General features: G+C 49.9%; 1 pseudogene across 1 annotated transcript; it reads left to right on the plus strand.

Moving 5' to 3' along the window:
- The first annotated feature begins 249 nt into the window (after positions 1 to 249).
- Positions 250 to 1,895, plus strand: LOC149334724 (uncharacterized; annotated as a pseudogene). The gene is made up of 3 exons (XR_016285206.1): positions 250 to 334; positions 412 to 1,289; positions 1,548 to 1,895. The product of XR_016285206.1 is annotated as an uncharacterized LOC149334724 (transcript).
- Positions 1,896 to 7,501: the final 5,606 nt, after the last annotated feature.

Here is a 7,501-nt window from a genome sequence, read left to right on the forward strand (position 1 = left end):
CGGTGGGAGGCTATACTGGCCAGCTCAGACCCGTTGACGCAAGTCCGGGCCACTGAGTGGGCTCACAAGGTCGCCAAGAGCCATGGGCTCGAAGCCACCAAGTATAATGCCCACTAGGGCTCAGTGCTGACAATAAACGTTTTCCAATCCAAAAATCCAGGGTTGAGGTAGAGTGTACTAGAATAGGTTGAGTGGCGCGACCCGCGCCTTCGCGCATGCTTTCGAATGACGCTCCGCGCGCGGAAAGCTATGCGGGGGCGCTGCGGTCGAGGTGGATTGGGAAGCCCCGGCCGCACCGGGTCCCACTCGGAGAGATGTGCTGATGGTGGCGTGAGTGCGAAGCGTTGTTTGTTGTGTTTTGCAATGAAATTCTTCACTGAGATTGGCTGAGATTCACTGAGCGTGGCTGAGATTGTGAGGTGTTTAATATTCCGAAGGACCGGCATCGGCACTGCTACGCGCCTGGCTGTCGCACCGGTTACGCTGGTGTGGAAGCCACTCGGAAACTCTCCTTGTTCAGCGTGCGAAAGGACGAAGCCCGTAAGAAACTGTGGGAAAAGAATTTACATCGCGCCCACAAGCCGTTGGATAGCAAATGTGCTATATGTGAACTGCATTTCGAGGACCGCTATATTCTCCGTGAGTACGTGCACATTGTGGGCGGGAAAGAAGTGTGGAGTGCCGGCGCTCGCAAGTGATGCAGTGCCTACAATACTGCCAAATGCCCCTAAATGCCTAAGCAAGGCGGTCCCGGTCGAACGTGCGCCTCGCAAAAGGGAAGCGTCTACAAAGCTGGGTGCAAGGCGAAAAAAAAGGAGGGAAGAGAGCCCATGCTCGACAACAGCTTTACAAGATGAACTAGAAAGCAACGATTGCGGCTCGCCAAGCATTGATGAGGATAATTTGAATCATCTTAAGACTCCGTCAGCCAAGTGGTCATTACACCATTTCGAAAACTTCGAAGGCACCGTATATGCGCTCACACACCTGGAGGCGTGCACTGGAACAGTGCGCTCGGACAGAGCGGTTCTTTTCAGCGTCAGTAAAAAGAAGGATGTCTCCTTCAAGGCATTTCTCGGAGGGAAACAGGTTTCCGAAGGAACTGTAAGAACTGTGCTTGAAGCAGAAGAAGCCCTCCTTCATGCCTCAAGTTTAATTACATGTTCTGGTGCCATTTGTGCGTCAACAATTTTAACAGAGGATCTTACAAAATCACTCCTGCAAAAAAACAGATGTCAAGCAGGGAAGTTTATACAGCAAAAAGTGCATGGTGACAACAACAACAGAGGGTAAATATTGCTTCATCATCTTTATTGTCAGTTGCATCGATTTGGGCATTATTTTCATGTAATGCTGAACAGGGGGCTCGCTACAGGCTAAAAATCTAAAAGCTGCAAACATTCTCTGTTGTCAAAGAGCTCGAATCATTCTTTTACAGTGCTTTTACTGCCCAGGGATAGAAGCACTGGTTCAGTCATTTCATTACCTATTCCTTGCTTGCAGCATATTTGTTGACTAACAAGATTGTGGCTGCACATTCTTTCTAGGAATGCCCTGCATGTCCTGTCGCTACCTGCGAAAAGCTCTTCTTACAAGAATCTCCTGGCTGAAAAATCAACGTGTCAAAAAGACCAAGACCGCTGCGCAGAAGCTGAGGTCCACTTTACAAAAGCACCGGCGGCTGTCCAAGAAGGTGTTCAGCCTAAAGGGGCAAATTGAAAGAATGAGATCTAAGAATGCCACTATGGAAGAAGATGTACTGAGGGAGAAACTGGCCATACAGTGTGCCGAAACTGTTAATGCGACCGTCGTGAAAGAATGAGATCTAAGAATGCCACTATGGAAGAAGATGTACTGAGGGAGAAACTGGCCATACAGTGTGCCGAAACTGTTAATGCGACCGTCGTGTCGGCTGCTAGGCTCGACGGAACGCTAGTTCTTGCTTGAGTTTCCACAGCGTACACAAAGCAAATAAAAACTTGCATTTGCAACATGACGACGGCATCGATTCAGACTTGTCTAGGTGATCGCCGCGGTCGAAACAAGTTCAGAGCAGCGATTGCGCAGCGCGTAATCCGTCCCAGCAGCAGACGCTCCGAGCAAGCAATTCTCTCGGCAGTATTTCGTTACAATTGGGAGGCACTTAAATTGTCTTCGCGCACAAGCAGTCTGATTTTTAAAGGATGCTGATGCAAATCTGTGTCCGTACTGTATGAACAGCGTAACCAGCCGCCGGAGTACCACCAAAGCGTGCGGCGATCCGCAACTCCGCAAGCAGGCGACAGCAAGCCGACCAAGCCAGGTCGCTCGCAGCGCCCTCTGCCCTTTCCGCGCGCCTCGCCTCACGGACGCGGCTGTGGTCGGGCCACTCAACCTATTCTAGTACACTCTAGTTGAGGATAGGTATGACACCCCACGAAACACAAAAAGCGCTAATAGACGTCTAAAAAAAGTCTCGGAAGAAAAAGCTTGACATCTAAAAGAAGTTTCATCTAAGCAGTTTTTTAGACTTAGACGTTTACTAGCCCTCTATTAGCTCTGCTAACGCTACGCTTGTATACGCCTAGAAAACTTCTGAGGTAGAACTTTTCTAGAATTTTTTTAGACGTTCCTTTTTTTTCAGAAATGGGTGCCTGGATTATTTTACGTATTTCAAGACGGATTTTAGTGCTGCCTTTAAACCCTCTAAAGCTTTGAAAATAGTATAGTTCATTTTTCTGGTATACACCACTCAAAAAAAAACTCAAAGCTGATTTGCAATGACCCGAACAATGAGCCCACATTACAAGGGATGTAAGGCTGTAGTAATGAGCCATAAATGCATGTGCTAGCTCACTTTTCAGTCACTGCGTAACTCTTTATTGAATCCAGTGCATACACCCACACAAAAAAAAGAAAAGGACCAGGAAATTAATGTTAGAAGCCATGGAGGAGGTAGCTTCACTGGTTTGGCTGACATTACAACGGTAATAACTTGGATGGCTGGGAAGTATCGAGCAGCAACCAACTGTTAAATCAAAAATTGATTCGGCCCCGAGCCTTGTTCAGAACGGATGCGTTGATGAGCAAGTTGCTGTGATGTGAATGGCAGTGAAGAGCTCGCTAGGTGTTCCAAAAATTGCTTTTCTTGCAAGGAGGATGCCAACTAGATGGTAACAAGGGGAAGTCAAATCCAGCTCTGTTCAGCAGCCTGCAGAAGTGAAAAATATTAGAGTAACCAAAAGCACAGTCGGTCAGGTGCATGTAGAATGGCCAATGAGGAGTCGGAAGCGGAGTCGGAAGACCAGGAAATGGCAAGGAGTGACAGCACAGGCAATAAAATAAGCTAACCAAAAACATAGATGCATATGATGTCATTGCAAGCGGCATTTCAGCAGAGTTCTACGGCTCACCATAAACTCAAGAAGTCAATCACTGTGGACGCCTTTAACAGAAGCAAAATTCAAACAGCGTGCATGGACACTGAAAGCCAAGCAGTCAATAGCAAGTGCACTGCCTTTCTGTGATGCACACTGTACTCATAGAACCTCCTAAGCTGCATCTTGCAAACAGGCTTTCTCTTACCTGCAAGATGGGGCTGAATCAAAAGTGGTTGATGGTTGACATCTTGCACCGTTGCAAGAAAACATAGTAGAGATGCTGCTGTCCTGGTAATACCTGCATCACTTCAGTATACACCAGAGATGGGTTAAATCTTGGACCTTACCTTGACATCCACACAGGGGCACATCTGAAAGATAAGACAAATAAAAGTGCGTGTGTATAAGGTTCCTAACACTGCATTGCCAAACAAGCCCTTTCTAATCTGTACGATGAAGCTCAAACAGCGAACAAGAGATTACTTACACCACTGCACAAGAAGCATTAGTCCAGATTCCCACCTCCGAACTGAAACAATCTCCAGGCCAAGTCGTCTGAACAACCAGGTACAAGGTGCTGCGATTACTTTGCGTTAAACTAGACCAGGTCCTTGCTCCTCCGGCCAACAGTTGGAGTTCTAAAGGTCAAACAAATAATGGGGCTTGTGGAATGAACATTAGCAAACAGCCTAGACCTATACAAGAAATCATGAGGTGAAAGAAAAGGTGTTAGATGCAAGGCGTGCTTACCAAAACTTGAGAAGTTAAGCAGGCAAGGATGTCCTCTGAACACCACCGTTGAACAGCCTGTACCCAAATCGAAGCGTCCACAGTGAAGCTGAGACAATGCCAGCTGTGCACGGTGCAATGGTTTTCCAAAAAATAAAAGCAGCCATGCCTGCAAAGAGCCGTACAGTAACAGTAACCGTAGTACTTCACTGCACGGTCAAACAGCCTGCACACATACAGAGCAGCACTACTGAGTTAACTACCTTTGTACCGGGGCTCTCGATCGTAATGAAATAAAAGCTTGACGCAGTTAAGATAACCAAAGTCTTTTTAACGCGAGTTTCACTGACGGAAATCACAGCAAGGAGAGTTGGAGCACACAGGTGGCCAGATGAGAGTCCTTGGCAAGAATAAAACCCTGACAGAATGCAATAGAGCACAGACTTTAATCAAAGTGTAGGAAAAAATTCGCGTCTTATCAACGTACGCTTAAACAAAGCTGGTTGGTTTGAAGCTTTGTTACATTCACCTTGTCACTGCCTTGGTAAAGAAAGCAACTCGCATGCGAGAGCAGCCTAGCTGTATCCACTTAACAAAAGCTCAAATACATGCAAATGCCCTGTTTTAATACATTAAACGCTGCACTTTGGCATGTAAAGCACTGGCTGATACTGTTTTGTGATTTGTAAACCAAAGGAGTGACACACTAGCCGACCGTTCAATCCGGCGCGTCGCCCTTGCTTAGCCAAAGCAAGGGCGACACTTTCACCACAGAAGAGAAATGGAAGGTTACTTACTTTCGCGGAAAACGAGGCTCACTTTTCAGTGCAACACTGGTAGTAAACGATACCGCAGAAAAAGGGGAAAGTGCAAAATGCAGCGGCGTGAAGTGCCAACCAGCGCGGAAAAAAGTGCGCAGCGAAACGTACAATGTGCGCAGTATCCACTTCGCGCGCGTAGCTATCGCTAGCCTCTGCAACGCCAAATCGCCAAATAAAGTACTAAATTTCTAAACGTAAAAATAAACAAATCATCAAAGAACCAAACAACCAAACTGAATCTAATACTTTCATGTAAAACTAAGCACTTTCAGCTTGCAATAAGATTTATTTCTGCTTGAAACGGTTAAAACCAATTAGGAAACTAGCCTGCATCGCCACCGTGCGGAGCGACACCAAGCAGCAAGCTGCGGCGTGACTCAAGAAAGATCATGGAGGAAGAAAAACTAGGAGGGACCATGACGTCACAATCTTGAAGCCTAGTCATAAAAAATATAATGGAAAGCATCATGGGAAATAGGCCCTCACGTGACAAGGCAGTGGTAGCTCTTAGCCGGATTTCGGTTTCGGTTTCGCTCTCTCGCTGTACGAGCAACTGCGCGACCATCTGCTGGCGTTCACTGACGGCTCCGTGGTGAGCGCAAACTGCTCGCTCGCCGCAGCGGCCACCATCCCCGAGCGACGCGTGCGCTGACTGCGGCGCAGTGGAGACATCGGAGCACATGCTCCTTCGCTGTGCCGCTTCTGCAGTGCCGCGTCGCGAGGTTCTCGCGGCCTGCAGGGCGCTGGGAATCATCCCGGACAGTCTCGAAGCGCTCCTGTGGCCGCGCGGCACTGCGCGCACCCGTGATATTCTAGCCTCTATACCCGTGACAGAACAGTGGTGAGCCTCTGTGCGTTCATCGAGCAGGCGGGCTTGACTTCCCGCTCGCTCTTCGCCAGGTAGTGCACGCGTGACACGAACGCTCTGTGGGTGCTACCTCGGACGGTATACGCAGCCGGGCGCCCCACCCCGGCCGCTAGTGCAGTGTGGCGCGCGCGATTAGTCCGATACAGGACGCTACGAGCGCGCGGCTATGTATACATACAGTTTACTTTTTTGTAAGTGATTGTGCGCAGGGGCCGACGTAAAGCCGCCGGCACTCTCTCTCGACAGCGAGAGTAATACTTCACTGCTTCATTTCACGTCGGAACCGCGTATGTGCGCGAGCGTATTCGGCGCGACTTATGCCTCGAGAACAGCGGAGAACGGCGGGCCCATGGGTGAGCCGAAGTCCGCCTGCCCAAGAAACAGAATCGTGCGCAGCGCGCCGGAGCGCTCGTTAAACACGTCTGTCCGCCGCGAGCGCTCTGGAAGCCATTGCGCCCTTTTTTAGAGGCTAGTTTTCTTCGCCTTCTCTCGAGTTCTCCGCTTATAGCATGCGCTGAAATAAACGCTCCGTATGCGTCTATAACGACGAAAGGAATTCCTCTCCATTCTCTTCATGAACCACAGTTGAGCAGTCACGATCGAGGCCGCAGCCGCACCCTTTGATGAAAACTTTACCTGCAGTTTTCTACAGTGCACACAAAAACTCGAGTGTAATCAACAGAAGTGTTGAGACGCGGAGCCTTCAGACAACCTCGAGCTCGGTACGCACTCCGCCAAAGCTGAAACACAGGCGCTGCGCTTCTGCGGAGCATGGACGTTCACTAAAAAGCACCGCTGGCTGGCAGTCTGGTAACTGTGGAGGAGGGCCTATTTCCCATGAGTCAGTGCGCAAAAGGGCCCTCGGCAGCGGCGTCAGAGGAGGATGGCTTGCAGAGGCTGAGCGCACTCCCTCCTAGTTTTTTTACCTCCATGCTGTAGACGCCCGCGCCGCGGGTCGCGCATACGCGCGCACTAAAACATACCGGAATCAAAACATGAAGGACCGGCTCGGAGAGCGAAAAACTGAGGAAGAGAACGACTTCAAAACACTCGGCTTGCGAACGCTGGCCGCGTGACGTCATGCTCCCTCCTTAGTTTTTTTTCCTCCATGCCCGCCCCATAGCTCGGTGGAGAAAGAAGATAGTGAGGAGAGCCGAGCCAACTTCCGGTTGCGGGGCGGCTTCACAAAAAGTGACCTGAGGGCATGGAGGAAAAATTCCTCCATGCCTGAGGGCATGGAGGAAGGAAAGAACTAAGGAGAGGCCCTGACGTCACTTTTTGTGAAGCCGCCCCGCAACCGGAAGTTGCCTCGGCTCTCCTCACTATCTTCTTTCTCCACCGAGCTAAGGGGTGGGGTTCGCGCGCGGCTCGCAAGCACTTCGTAAAAGAAAGGCATAAAAAAAACCGCGCCGCTCGCCGCTACAGTCCTACACCTCCCTCCCCGCAAACACGCACCTAGGCACAGACCGGCGCATAGGTGCGGTGAACCTTTTCCGACGCCAGGGGAAGAAAGACGACATTGCGCGCCATCCTTCTCGGGCTACCGCACACCCGCCGTGTGGCCTTCGAAACGCAGCTTAGGATCGCCGAGAGCGGCTTCATGTTTCTGTGCTGTTTGGTGAGGTTCGCAGATCAAAACAGCGCTTCTTCGCGTGTCGAAGCGCGGTTCCGGAGTGCCACCTTTTCACGAGATTCATTTCAATGCATCGATCGCTCTGCGTAAC

The sequence above is a fragment of the Amblyomma mixtum genome, chromosome 8 (assembly GCF_055824585.1).
Source record: "Amblyomma mixtum isolate Tamu chromosome 8, ASM5582458v1, whole genome shotgun sequence".
In the NCBI taxonomy this organism is placed as follows: domain Eukaryota; kingdom Metazoa; phylum Arthropoda; class Arachnida; order Ixodida; family Ixodidae; genus Amblyomma; species Amblyomma mixtum.